Source organism: Pongo pygmaeus, chromosome 3 (genome assembly GCF_028885625.2).
Source record: "Pongo pygmaeus isolate AG05252 chromosome 3, NHGRI_mPonPyg2-v2.0_pri, whole genome shotgun sequence".
Lineage (NCBI taxonomy): Eukaryota > Metazoa > Chordata > Mammalia > Primates > Hominidae > Pongo > Pongo pygmaeus.
Genome location: NC_072376.2, coordinates 60,188,182 through 60,203,182, shown reverse-complemented (window position 1 = coordinate 60,203,182; position 15,001 = coordinate 60,188,182). Strand labels below are relative to the sequence as shown.

The following is a 15,001-nucleotide window of genomic DNA, read 5'->3' as shown; positions in this document are numbered from 1 at the left end:
GGGACTCTGGACTATGCTAGACATAGCTAGCTATGACTACTTTTGTTCCACAGTTTGTAGAAGGGCATGGTTTAGCATTTGGAAAAGATTAAAGTGCAGAGATTTTGATTAACTGTGACCTATTTAAAAATTGGTCCTCAGCTGTCCGTAGGAACAAATAGGTCAATGTTTGGGTATGCCCTTTTTATGTTTCTGACTCAGCCACTCAACTAGAGCAATAAAATGACCAGAGTTGCTGATTCTCAATTTTTATCCTTATACTAACATAGATCATAAGTTAAATATCTATAAAACAGTAGCAATTTCATTTAAAAACTTAGATAAAACCCAGGAGATAAAAGATAAAGATTAATGCTGTAGCAAAATATTCCTTTATTAGTCAGTTTATAAAATTTAAAAATTGGAGGTTAAGTGGTCAGATTTTTTAGTGGGAGAAACCCAAGTGACATTTAGAGTAACGATTGAAAACTGCAGGCCGGCATGATGGCTCACACCTGTAATCCCAGCACTTTGGGAGGCCAAGGTGGGCAGATCCCTTGAGCCTAGGAGTTTCACAGCAGCCTGGGCAACATGGTGAAACTCCATCTCTACCCCTCCAAAAAAAAAACACAAAAAATAAAATTTAGCTGGGTGTGATGGCATGTGCCTGTGATCCCAGCTACTTGGGGGGTAAGGTGGTTGGATCCCTTGAGTCCAGTGATCTTCCCACCTCAGGAGGTTGCAGTGAGCTGAGATTGCACCACTGCACTCCAGCCTGGGTGACTAAAAAACAAACAAACAAACAAATAAAACTGCAGAAATGCAAGTCTGTGTTGACAAGCAATATTTTTATATTGGAAAAATGGATTTAAAAGAATCAGCAAAGCATAAGCCTCAGTTATACAAAGATGTTAAGAACATTTATATGGTTTTAAGAGAAAAACATGAACTTAGATTCTATTTCCCAACATGAAGAAATTGCCGATTCCACAATGCAGAGGGAAATCTCTTGCTAAGGTGCAGATCCTTTCTAGTGAGCTAGGTGACAAGAGAAAGTATAGAGATTCTCCTCTTGTGATAAATAAATCCTTCTCTACTAATATTTTCATATTCCTGAAAGATGGTATAGCCAATGAACTTGAGACTTAGAAGGGCCCTGAGATCCATCTTGACCAAATCTCTTATATGAGAGGCCCCAGGGGTTAAATATTTGCCTAAGCTCATTCCTAGATAATGGCAGAAAAGGAACTAGAATTACAGGAATTCAACTTCTTGCACTTTATTAATAACACAGCAAAAACATGATCTGTTCTCAATTGGCTGGCTACCATGGAAACAGTGCGAAGCTAAGAGATTAGGAAGGTGCTGAGGAAAGCCATTAAGCATCCACAGCTCCACTGCCTAGGCAGATGGTCAGCAGGCAGTTTAGTTGTGGGAGTATTTCCAATTTGCATGAATGAAACATGAACAAATAAGATAAGGCTGGCTCCAGGAAAGTAATTCCCCCAGTTCCCCTGAGCCTTGGATTTGGAAAACTGCAGCCCATCCTGGAATTAGGGAACATCACAAACAGTACTGGGGAGAACTCCCCATGTGGCCTCGGCCCATGCCTGGAGGCGGTCAAGGTCCCAGGTGCCAGCTCGCCCACAAGCTATGGCTGAGACAGAAAAACAAAGGAAAAAAGTCCTCCCCAAACACACACATAAGCAAAACCCATCTTCCTGTGTTCTCTGCCAAGAGAGCTGGAGCAAAAGAAATGAGTTTGAGACTCTGATTCATCCATCAAGACAAATAAACTCAGTCTATGGAGTTTAGGAGGGCAATTTGTGAAGCAAACAAAAGTTGAGTTTTGGAAAGGGGCTCTGAAGAAAATGAAGATGACATCCCAGGAATTTAACTTCATGATGAGAAGAGAAAGTGACTCACTCTTGACGCGTGGAGTACTGAAAATGCCAACAGGCAAACACCCTCAAAAGGCAGCTCCAGAGGCTATCCTGCCAAGGTGTCGGCCCTCCTCCCAATCCACAAAAACGTGCAGTCTGAGTTCCGAGCTAGCGTCCTGCTGAGCTGAAGGAGCATCTCCAGTGGAGAAGACGGCCCGATGGCACCGTTCCATTTCAGCAGCAGCAAAAGAAGCTCTGATTGGTATAATGCACTTCCTCCAGTGGTGCCAAGCTCCTGGGCTGGCCTGGGGCATCCACCCTTGCTCTTTGGTCAAAACCACTGTCTTTACCTGCATTCACTTCTCTGGTGGCCTCCTGGCCTCATCCTCAGGAAATCTCTAACACATCTTTGAGTCATTTACTCCGTTCCCGTTATCTCTCTCTGCTCCAAGGTCCTCACTCCCAGAGGACTCTCAGGGTTGTCTGGCCAGGTGTTCCTTTGCTCCCTACCCCCATCTCCAGCCCCAGCATGGACCATAGCTGTGAGTTTGTGCTCAGACTCCATACACTCTTTCTTTGTCCCTGAGTATCACTAGAGTATCTGGCTAAGATCCCATCCACCCTTCTGGTGGCATGGGTCTCACATCCCTTTATCAAATCCACTCCCCACTTTTTAGGTGGAGCTCATTCTGCTCCCCTTGAGTGTGGTCTGTACTTAGTGACTTACTCTGGTGATGCACTTGAATAAAATACAGTGGGAGGGACAGTGCATGCCTGCAGCTTCTTTCTTGCTTTTTGTGGGATCACTTACTCTGGGAGAAGCCAGTGCCGTGCTGTTAGGATGCTCAAAGGGCACAAAGGAGAGGTCCATGTGATGAGGAACTGGGTCCTCCTGACAACGGCCATGTGAGTAAGTCAATCCAAAGCCAGAACAAAGTCCCTGCTGACATACTGACTGCAGCCTCATGGGACACTCCAGGCCAGAACCACAAAACTAAGCTACTCCCAAGTTTTTGATCCACAGAAACTGTGTGAGATGGTAAATATTTATTATTATTTTAGGCTGCTAAGTTTTGGACTAATTTATTATGTAGCAGCAAACAACTAATATTTTCCTTTAGTTTTAAGTTTTTTTTTTTTTTGGAGATGGAGTCTTGTTCTGTTGCCCAGGCTGGAGTACAATGGTGTGATCTCGGCTTACTGCAACCTCTGCCTTTTGGGTTCAAGTGATTCTCCTGCCTCAGCCTCCCAAGTAGCTGAGATTACAGGCATGCGCCACCACGCCCATTTTTGTATTTTTAGTAGAGACGGGGTTTTACCATGTTGGTGGGGCTGGTTTCGAACTCCTGACCTCAGGTGATTCACCTGCCTCGGCCTTCCAAAGTGCTGGGATTACAGATGTGAGCCACCGTGCTTGGCCTTAATTGTTTTAAAAGAAGAAAAAACCGAATAATACAACATCTTTGAACTTTCTCCATCATCAGCTAGAGTTCTTTCTTAGTTAATAATTATAATCTCTTTTTGGAAGGTTTTTTTTTTTTTTTTTTTTGGTTTGTTTTTAGTCATAAAGTCCTCTCTCCAAGAATTAGGGTAAAAAACCAAAAACAAAACAAAGTGTCAATAACATACTCAAACAAAGTCCTCATGGATGACAGTTATTTATTTGGGAACATTATGACTTGACTCCAAGAAGATGTCTGCAATGATGATATATATTTTCAAGGGCTGTTCTTAACATGTTCTTTGTACCTGCCATCCTAGAATCTTTTATGTTACTTTCATCATCATACAAAAAAGAACTGGAACTTATATCCTCCCAGGGATCCCAAAACATAAGCCTTAACTGTGAGCCTCTGTAACCTTAAACAGTCCATGGAAGACACAAGGGATTTTTTTTTGTTAGTCTTGTATTTACACTTTAAGAAATAATAAGTGAGATTAACTTGTCATATGCCATAACACAGATGTACCTGTAGGACATTATGCTAAAAGAAATAAGCCAGTCCCAGGAGGGCAAATATGACATGATTCCATTTGTATGAGGTATCTAAAGTACTTAAACTTATAGAAGCAGACACAGAATGGTGGTTGCCAGGGGCTAGGGTAAGGGAGAAATGAGGAGTTGCTGTTCAATGGGTATAAAATTCTAGAGACCTGCTGTACGACAACGTGCTTATAGTTAACAGCACTGCACTGCACACTTAAAACTTTGTGAAGAGGGCAGATGTTTTTTCTTCCACAAAACACATAAAGTAAAGAAAACACATAAACTAAAGGAAAAACATAGTGAGTGAGATTAAAATGACCTTATTCCAAGATTCAAAGCAGTGATTGCTTTTTTGCAACACTTCAGGACTTCTCCAATAGACCACCTAGTATTGTATGGTCTCAAAATTCCTCAAAACTGGAAAAAAAAAAAGTTTTACTTGTTTTTCATAAAAAACAAAAAATGTTGCTCTCTTCTTCCTGGAGAATAATTGATAGGGTAGGGAAAAAGTGGATATAATAAAATATCTAAACCAAACATAAGGAGAAGAGGTTGTGGTTACAAGAAATTTGGGAATCACCGATCTGGAAATAGGTTGAGGTTTCAAAAGAAGTGGGCTTTAGGCTGGGAGTGGTGGCTCATGCTGTAGTCACAGCACTTTGGGAGGCCGAAGTGGGCAGATCTCTTGAGTCCAGCAGTTCAAGACCAGCCTGGGCAACAGCCCTGTGTGGAGGTGCATGCCTATAGTCCTAGATACTTGGGAGGCCGAGGTGGGAGAATCGCTTGAGCCTGGGAGGTGGAGGTTTCAGTGAGCCAAGATCGTGCCACTGTACTCTAGCCTGGGTGACAGAGACCCTGTCTCAAAAAAAAAAAAAAAAAAAGTGAGTTTAACAAAAAATATGTGAGCATTTGAAATGCTAACCTCCAGTCAAAGGACTGACATCATCAGTTTACTATCTAATTTCCCCTATAGCAAAGACGTGTAGACACAACAACCAAGGGAGGCAGGGGAAATGGCAGCCAGTGACAAGCGATGACGATAAGTAATGAGCTAATGCACAGATGAGATGGGCCTAGCAACACATCAGTAACGGCAGAGAAAAATAAAGGAGGTTGAGATACTCTCTATTCAGTAGTGCATGGTTGGAGTCAAAAATGAAGAACATACAAATGGCAGGATTTTGTCATATCATTTTCCACAGAAAATATAAAAGAAAATATCAAAAGATGGGAACTGGCACATGAAAGGCTGAACTGTCATAGTGCACGTACATAATTATCACTGCCAAGCAGTAAACCAAGAATGGGATTAGTTGAAGGCACCGAGGGAAGTGAAAGGAAACTGGATACACAAGGAGAAAGGGACAGATTGTGTTTAAATTTAGAACATGGGCTCATGCCCTCAAAGTTGACTGATAGCTGGAGCATGCTTTCTCTTCAGTCATTCCTCCATTTGCTACTTTTTTACAATAAAAGCTAATTCTGTGAAGCTTTCCATGACCACTTTTGGATGCAGGCCCCTTCTGAAGGACACGAGAAAAATGTGAAAGCGGTAAGGAAGTGTTTCTGGCCAAGATTGGAGAAATTCTCTGAGCCCCTCACCCAGCCATTAGGCCTAGAGGGTCTTATGTGGGTGGTTGAATCACCAGGTTGAACCGCCAGGCCTGCCCCTCCCAGGCCTCCTTCTAGGGGTGTTTTTAGGAGGAAGGAGACCTCATGTCCTTTCCTGGCATTGTTTCAAGACAGGATCTCATCTTGACTTGCCCAGTAAAGAAACTCAACTTAGTGGGGAAGCTTGACTGCCCATTTGGGGTCTTGGGCCATCTGTGGGGCTGGAGGGAGCAGAAAAGAGAATCAAGACAGCAAATAGGCCTGGGGTGATGGCTCGTGCCTATAATCCCAGTGCTTTGGGAGGCCAAGGTGAGAGGATTGTTGGGGCCAGATGTTCGAGACCAGCCTGGGCAACATAGTGAGGTCTGGTCTCTACAAAAAATAAAAAAATAAATAAAAAATTAGCCAGGTATGGTGGCTGTCCAGCCTGTCTTTGTGCTGTCTTTTTAAGTTTTCCTTAGATGGTCTGTCCTTCTGTGGTGGCACCTGCCTGTAGTCACAGCTAGTCGGGAGGTGGAAGTAGAAGCATTGCTTGACTCCAGGAGTTTGAGGCTGCAGTGAGCCATGATGTCACCACTGCACTCCAGCCTGGGTGACAGAGAAGGCCCTGTCTCTAAAAAAAAAAAAAAAAAAAAAAAACACACACACAGCAAACAAGCAGAGAGAAGGTGGGCAGGAGCCACACATTACAGAAACTTCTCATTATTGAGATTTCTATCTTTCTAGGCTGTTTATGGTCTCTCACAACAAAACAAAACAGGGTCAGGTGCGGTGGCTCACTCCTGCAATCCCAGCACTTTGGGAGGCCAAGGCAGGTGAATCACTTGAGGTCAGCAGTTTCAGACCAGACTGGTCAACATGACAAAACCCTGTCTCTACTAAAAATATAAAACAGCTGGGCATGGTGGTGTACTCCTGTAATCCCAGCTACTCGGGAGGCTGAGGCAGGAGAATTGCTTGAACCCCGGAGGCAGAGGTTGCAGTGAGCCGGAATCATGCCATTGCACTCCAGCCTGGGTGACAAAGTGAGATCCTATCTCAAAAAAAACGAAAGACAAAAAACACCAAAATGGAAGGTCCTCAGTGGGAACTATTCAGCACCAGCCCTGTGTAGGTCCTGGGACTCTTAAGTGAGTCTTCCCTCTTTTTTCTAGAAGTTCTCCCAGAGTACCATATTTTTCCTTCAAAATGACTGGAAAAATTCATTGTATAATGTCTTATTAAGAAAGTAATTTTCTAAAGAGGTTGGTTTAAATAAAAACAAAAACCACATAAATATTCAGCTTATGTTTGAGGGAGCTTTTTCTACTTCCTCTATCCCGTCCCTTCCCCACAACTAAACAAAAAATTTGATTGTCTTATTATGTTAACACGGATTCAGTTTATCTATGCATTTCCATTATGGCTAACAAATAAAAAAAGTACATGTCCTGCTGAAAATCACATTTAACGAATCCCTTTGGGGACAGAAAAAAGTGCAAACCATTTAAAAAGATTAGTTTGTGGGAGGAAGAAGTCAGTTGCAAATCACTCCTCTGCATTATCCTCTAGTTAAATGAGGTGGATGCCCCAGGCCACATTTATAATGATGTAAGTCTCTCAATCTCTTACTGCAGGCCTGAACCGTAACTGTTCTCAAATCAAACATGCAATGTACAACCAAAAGGTTTAATAAGAATACCTTTGTTTTCTCTTCTGAAAGTCTAAGACAATACAAGCCAGCTCACAAACTGGCCGCAGGGGTAATGAGCACTGGATACAAGGGATGTTCAGTGTATTTTTCTACTTGATTAAGATCGATTAATTCTAAAACACAAATGTGTTCAAGCTTGTGGATCAGTGTTGAATGCTGTAACACACACATCTCAATGTATTCAATAATTTATTGATATAAAATTGCTAATTAAAAAGGCCAATTCATTTGAAGATGGGTTCTCCCTGCACCTATTCATTGTATACTACTTCCTATTTCTTCTGCTCTGAACACACCTGGCCCTGAAAGTCACTGAAGTCCCGATGGTCCATGTGTGTAAGGTGGTGGCAAAGCCTGTCTGGAAGGAGTTTGTGAATCTCTATAAGGTACTGCATGAGCATATGTTGGTCAAAAGTGATGCCCATCAATGCAGTACTCCAGGTCCTACTGAAGACACTGTTTTTGATATATTGGGGGGAATGAAATACTTGGTGTTTACAAAGAATGTTCCTCCTGCTGCAGCCTCTGGAAAGCCACTTCTAGTCAACCATTCAATTCCATGCTGTCATTGAGTATACATACATCTCAGCAAGTCAGGAGAGGTCTGCATGCGTTAGGAGAGCAGGATCTGTCAGTAGTAGGTCTATTTGGGGCTTTTACATCTGGTGTGTCTTTTTCCTTTCTTCATCTGTGCTGACGACTAAGTTTGCACTCAGTCTGGTATCATAGCTGGTTCTTAATCACTTGGGGTTAGATTAAGCAACCCTGGATCTCTAACACTGGCTGTGCTGCAACACACACAAGGAAATTGGGTCTCTCTTTCTTTTTCCCTGGATGGTCACTGTGTGGGCAGTGTCCTCTAACAGCACACACGTGGCCATCAGGCTCTCCGCCCAGAATAAGGGACTGATCTCAGTCGATATCAGAATAGGTCTAAGGGAGCCACATCAGCCTTGCTGTGGCATATTTGGTCATGGAGGCTAGCAGGGTACTCAGGAAGGCAGGTTTCATACGGGCTTTCAAAACTTTGGGTCTGCTTAGGAAGGTTTGTCTTGAATAGCTTTTTTCCTGAGGATTGGGAACCTTGGCTGGGGTAAGGGAGGTGATTATTAAAAATGTCCTCGGCTTGGTGCAGTGGCTCATGCCTGTAATCCCAGAACTTTGGGACGCTGAGATGGAAAGATTGCTTGAGGCCAGAAGTTCAAGACCAGCCTGGGCAACATGGTGAGACCCCTAACTTTTTTTAAATTAAAATTAAAATTAAAAAAAAACTTATTTTAGGTTTGGGGGTACATGTGAAGGTTTGTTACATAGGTCAATTCGTGTCACGGGGGACTGTTGTACAGATTATTTCATCACCCAGGTATTAAGCTCAGTACTCAGTAGTTATCTTTCCTGCTCCTCTCCCTCCTCCCACCCTCCACTGTCAGGTAGACCCCAGTGTCTGTTGTTTCCTTTTTTGGGTTCATGAGTTCTCATAATTTAGCTCCCACTTATAAGTGAGAACACATGGTATTTGGTTTTCTGTTTCTGCGTTAGTTTGCTAAGGATAATGGCCTCCAGCTCCATCCATGTTCCCGCAAAAGACATGATCTCATTCTTTTTCATGGCTGCAGATACCCTATCTCTACAAAAAAATAAAAAATTAGCTGAGTGTGTGTGTGTGGGCATGCCCTTGTGGTCCCAGCTACTTGGGAGGCTGCGGCAGAAGGATTGCTTGGGCCCAGGAGGTTGATGATACAACGAGCTGTGTTCATGCCACTGCACTCCAGCCTGGGTGACAGAGGGAGACCCTGTCTCAAAAAAATTAAATAGGAAATTGCAGTTGTGTTCTCTAAGTTCCTATCTTTCTGTCAGTGCCACCTAGATAGCCTCTCAAAACCTTGACCCAGCTGCCACCAGCATTGCTGCTGCCTATAAAGGTACCACCCCCAGCAGGGGTGCTGCCCGGGACCCTGTGGGCAAAAGGCTACAGCAGGAGTTGGTGACCTTCACAATGCCTGGTGACGCAGGGATTTCTGCCTTCCCTGAATCAGGCAACCTTTTCAAATGGGTGGGGATCATCCATTGAGCAGCTGGCACAGCATATGAAGACCTGAGGTATAAGCTTTCCCTAGAGTTCCCCAGGGGCTACTCTTACAATGTACCCATGGTGAAGTTCCTCACGCCCTGCTACCACCCCAACATGGACACCCAGGGTAACATCTGCCTGGACATCCTGAAGGACAAGTGGTCTGCCCTGTACGATATCAGGACCATCCTGCTCTCCATCCACAGCCTTCGAGGAGAACCCAACATTGATAGCCCTTTGAACAGGCATGCTGCCAAGCTCTGGAAAACCCCCACAGCTTTTAAGAAGCACCTGTAAGAAACCTACTTAAAGCAGGTCACCAGCCAGGAGCCCTGACCCAGGCTGCCCAGCCTGTCCTTGTGTCGTCTTTTTAAGTTTTCCTTAGATTGTCTGTCCTTTCTGTGATTTTTGTATAGCACTCTGTATCTTGAGCTGTGGTATTCTTCTTCTTCTTCTTCTTCTTCTTCTTCTTCTTATTTGTCTTTTAAGCCTCCAGTTGAGTGCTTGTGATGTATATTAAATAAATGCATTTTGGGTTGGGCATGGTGGTGCAGGTCCGTAATCCCAGCACTTTGGGAGGCTGAGAGGGGAGGATTGCTCGAGTTCAGGAGTTCAAGACCAGCCCGGACAACATAGCAAAACTCTGTCTCCATAAAAAATGCAAAAATTAGCTGGGCATGGTGGTGTATGCCTGTAGTTCCAGCTACTCGGGGGACTGAGGTGGGAGGATTGCTTGAGCTGAGATTCCTGCCACTGCACTCCAGCATGGGTGACAGAGTGACCCTGACTAAAAAAAAAAAAATTAAATAAATAAATAACAACAAAAATGCCCCAGAACTGCCCAAGATTACTAGTGTCTCTGGCTCATGAGGTCAGACTAGGATGGGCCTCTTCAAACAGCCCCCTAAGCTTCCACAACTACAGTTACAGGCCAGGCTACAAGCCAGCCCAGATGCCAATACGACTGTCACCACCACCACCTCCACGGCCATACCCGACTTGTGGTGAGCCTTCTAAAGTGTGTTCTCTTTATCTGATCCTCAGCACAGTCCTGTGGAGTTGATCGGGAGTGATCATAATCTCTTTTGCACAAAGGTGAGGAAAAAGGGAAGAGGGAAGATGGAGGACCTAGCGACTTTCCCAAGGGCAGCAGCTCACCCAGCCGCTGTCCTGGCACCAGCAAGCGAGCTTCCAAACTCTGCCCATCGTACTTTCCTCTTTGGAAAATGCATCTCTCTCTCTCTCTTTTTTTTCTTTTGAGACAGAGTCTCGCTGTGTCACCCAGGCTGGAGTGTAGTGGAGCAATCCCAGCTCACTACAACCTCCGCCTCCTGGGTTCAAGCAATTCTCCTGTCTCAGCCTCCCGAGTAGCTGGGATTACAGGTGTGCACCACCACGCCTGGCTAATTTTGGTATTTTTAGTGGAGACGGGGTCTTGCCATGTTGGCCAGGCTTGTCTTGAACTCCTGGCCTCAAGTGATCTGCCTGCCTCCGCCTCCCAAAGTGCTGGGATTACAGGCGTGAGCCACCTCCTCCGGCCTGGAAAATTTACCTCTAATCACAAATAAAAACATTCCCCCCACCCACCATTGTCTCCTGCCTCTGAAGGTGTTAAAAAGTTAAAAAGAAGCCGCAACTGGCATCTGGCCTCTACTGCCCATTCAGGGGAGTGTGAAAGTACTATAGGCTTCACCCATTTCTCTCCTTATATGAGACACAAAAGAGTCTCCAGCCTGACTTCAGGGGCTTATGTCACTTTTGTCCAGACTCTCCCATTTCTTTCCTCTACCTCTTAAAGTTGGAGGAAGGCCCTATTTCCATAGCATCCTTTGCCTCTGTCCTATTTATACCATTTGAAAACCAAGCTCTTTTAAACACTTTTTCAGACGGCTTGCTTCTTTTAAGTCTTTCAATTAAAAGAAAGAAAGAAAGAAAAGATACAGCTCCCAACTAAAACACAGCCACCAGCACCCAAGGACTGTCATGCTTCAGGAATTTAAATTGTACTTCATTTGGCATAATCTGTGTTAAAACAATATAGCATTATCTGCTTTGAATGCACTAGGCACCCTCAGGGTGGAGTTGCATTTTGTAAGAGTTATTAAATCTGGTTGGAACTCAACAAGAAACAGTGCCATGTGGGGAAATCCGTGCCGATTGGACCCTTGACTGATCACATTTCAAAGCCTAGTGCTTTGCTAAAGGGCATCTTCCTTTAAAAATAAGCAATCCTATTACTCAGAGCCTTCTCTGCACACCATGTCTTTGAAGGAATTTGATAGTTTGCAAATTCAAAGTTGGAAATTAAAATCCCACAAATAAGACTTGAATCCATTTATTCATGCTAAAATGAATATAGCTTTGGAAAGTCTATCCTTATTAGGATCATTTCAGTATAATCTGCGATCTGGTGTGAGGTTGCTTAACTAACCTCCTGCCCACTAAACGAGACATATTTTCTACGTTAAGCTCTGCCTTCAAAGGACTCAGGAGATCCCATAGAATAATATTAACTGAAGTGGATTTCTTTTAAAATAATGTTTCATTGTTTCCTTAATCTGTGTTATTTTTATTTTGCCAGGCTTAGGATATCTTCTCCTCCCCTAAAATGCATTAAAATAAATCCTGGCCCCTGCAGGAGTGATCAAAGCTCTACCATTCACAGAGGAATGTCTATTCCTCCAAGCTTGGGGGAGGTTTCCTAACTAATGAACTAGAACATGGTCAGATGTCTCATTGCCAAGTGATACATTAAAGTGCTTTTCTAATGAGATTTCTGCAAGGTAACCATAAAACCATAAAAACCACACTAAACTTCACTGAAGCAAAAACATTAAAAAAAATAACCAAATGCCTTTTAGAGATAGAAGAGGTCAACACAACAGCTAAAAAAAGCTAAAGAGAATTTGACAAGTAGAAAAATAAAGTCCAGATAATTTTTGCATTTGAAAAAAAGGGTAGACACAAGTTAGAGGAATGTGGTGGGTAGACAGGTCATCAAGGAGCTACCTGAATATCTGTGTATTACTGAAGTACCTGCCTTTCCACTCATCCTCATCCACTTGGAACATGGATCTGTCATACATAACTATATATGGGCCCTATGAACATCTCTTTATTTTCAGAACTTTTGAGAGAATTTCAGAACTTTCAGGAATACGATATAAAAATCTTGAATACCAAGGCTCTTGTCTGAGTCAGCCTGGGCTGCTATAACAAATACCATGGACTTGGTGGCTTAAGCTTCTGAAGTGTGTTGAATGGGAAGTCCAAGATCAGGGTGCGAGCATGGTAGGGTTCTGGGAGGCCCACTTCTTGGCTTGTAGATGGCTGCCTTCTTGCTGTAGCTTCACATGGTGGAAAGAGAGATCATCTTTCTTTGTCTCTTCTTATAGCGTGCTAATCCCATTCACCTCTCAAAGGCCCCACCTGTGAATACCATCACACTGCGGGTTAAAGCTTCCACAGAGAAATTTTCGGGGGGACACCAATATTCAGACCATAGCTGATCTCTTTACTAGAACCAACGTACTGAGGAATTCCTGCTCAAAGCACAAACAATAGGAATGCCATGAAGCCTCTACCATGGATCACTTGGAAACAGTCCTTGGACATCCCTCCCTTGGCTCTTGCTTGTCACTCCTCCTTCATTATTTAACCATGCAACCTCCCTGACATCAATGAAGCCAGAAAGCTAAGAAGCCAGCCATTTTGGTCACCTTCGTGTAAGTGTATGGCTCCAGCCTGTTCTGTACAGATCCGACAGTCTTGCAGCACTGGCTCCCTTCCAAGAGGTGAAGAGTAGAACCAACAGATTAAAGGATCTCGTGGGGTCTGAAAACCAGCTTAGAAGGTGATGTGGGTGTTTAGCTTAAGGAAGAGAAGCCTGGGGTGGGGACACACTTGTGAAATATCCTCTACATTTGAAGGGAAGCCATGTCAGAGAATGAGCAGTCTTGATTTTAGTTACTTCAGAGGGAAGCACTAAGATCAAAGAATCATTACCTATTTAGGGTCAAGGTAACAAAGGTCTGTCAGCAGTAAAGGACATCCAACAATAAACAGACTTCCTGAAAACGCAGTCATGTGTATCTGAGCAATAGTTGAAAGTTGTCAGGGATGTATCCTTCATCTTACTCATAATTTCAATCATATCCAATCAAATGATGGCTTGATTCCAAAGGGAAATTTTTTATGAATAAATATTATTTATTTTAAACAGCTAACCTCACTAGTACTGAAAAATGATTTACTCAAAATTAATAGTATTAAAGTATTTTTCAAAATATGTACTCTGTATGTCAGTATAGTGTGGAAATAGAAAAACAAAAAACAAAATATGGTGCTCTGGGTTTATATGAAAGAGACAAAGCAGAATAAGGCATGCATTCATGGATGTTATACATTCACTTCTATGAGACCACAGAACACATCCAAACAGTCCTCCTTTTATAGCAGTTCTTCAAGAAAGGCATATTTATTTATTTATTGAGACAGAGTCTCACTCCGTCTGTCTCCCAGGCTGGGGTGTAGTGATGTGATCTCAGCTCACTGCAACCTCCACCTCCTGGGTTCAAGCGATTCTCCTGCCTCAGCCTCCTGAGTAACTGAGATTACAAGCACATGCCACCACACCCGGCTAATTTTTGTATTTTTAGTAGAAACAGGGTTTGACCATGTTGGCCAGGCTGGTCTCAAACTCCTGACTTCAAGTGATCTGCCCGCCTCAGCATCCCAAAGTGCTAGGGTTACAGTCGTGAGCCACCACGGCTGACCAAAAGAAGGCATATTTTAAAAGGTCAAATAATTGACAGAACAATTTACTCTGGCACTCCAAGGCCAATGCAAATGCTGCAATGCAGCCTTCAGTTGAATCTTGTACTGAAGCATCATCAGTCTTCCGGAATGTAATAGGAAGTGAAATGCAAAGGGAACGGAACTGCCACGTCACTCACAGAATCTCTGCATTCACACAGGTCTGCATTCAGATCCAGATGATGCTAGCTAAATGACTTAATGGTTTGAGCCTCAGTTTTCTTATCTACAGAATGGGGTAATAACAGCACTCAGGGCTCGTGGAGTGTTGTGATGCAGGCGCAGGGCTTCCCATGCTGTCTGGCACACAGAGCACTCAATCAATAAATCGGCACTGTTACTTACAATTTCAAAACAATTATTTTAAAATGCCATAGGATTTGTTTCCTTGGTTAAGTGGGAGCTGGACCAGATGACTTTCATGGTTCCTGTCAACAACCACATTCTATTATCCTGTTTCATGTTACACTTTTCCCCCCTCAACTCATTCCTGCTACGCACCACCCACTCCACCCAACTGTGGCCACGATAACAAAATCAACAGCAATACCTGTTCACTGACTACTCACTATAGGCATTCATATGTGTAAATAATTTAACCCTCGCGACAACCCTGTGAGGTTCGTACTGTCTCCTATTTTACAGAAGAGGAAACTGACACATAGAAAGGTTGAGTAACTTGCCCAGTGCTACAAGGCTCATAAATGGTAGAGCTGGGATTAGAAAGCTAGACACCTCCTAACCACTATTCCATATTACCTCATAGGTAACCTAAAATTCTGCCTCAACAAATTAATTAGCCACTGCACAAGTAAACTACTTGGTGTAGCTGATGGGAAAGTGGTAAAACTCGATTTCAAACTTGTCTTAAAAAAAAAAAGAAAAATGGTAAAAGATCCACTGTTTGCCTTCAGTCTCCTCTCCTCAGTCTTCAATGCAGTTCTTCCAGCTCTTAATCTGAA

General features: G+C 43.3%; 1 protein-coding gene and 1 pseudogene across 1 annotated transcript in view; one reads left to right on the top strand and one right to left on the bottom strand.

Annotated features, from left to right (window-relative positions):
• IGFBP7 (insulin like growth factor binding protein 7) overlaps positions 1-15,001 on the bottom strand; it is an 81,521-nt gene that overhangs the window by 34,506 nt on the left and 32,014 nt on the right. The gene's annotated exons all lie outside the window — the stretch shown is intronic.
• On the top strand, positions 7,477-9,560 carry LOC129035262 (ubiquitin-conjugating enzyme E2 C-like; annotated as a pseudogene).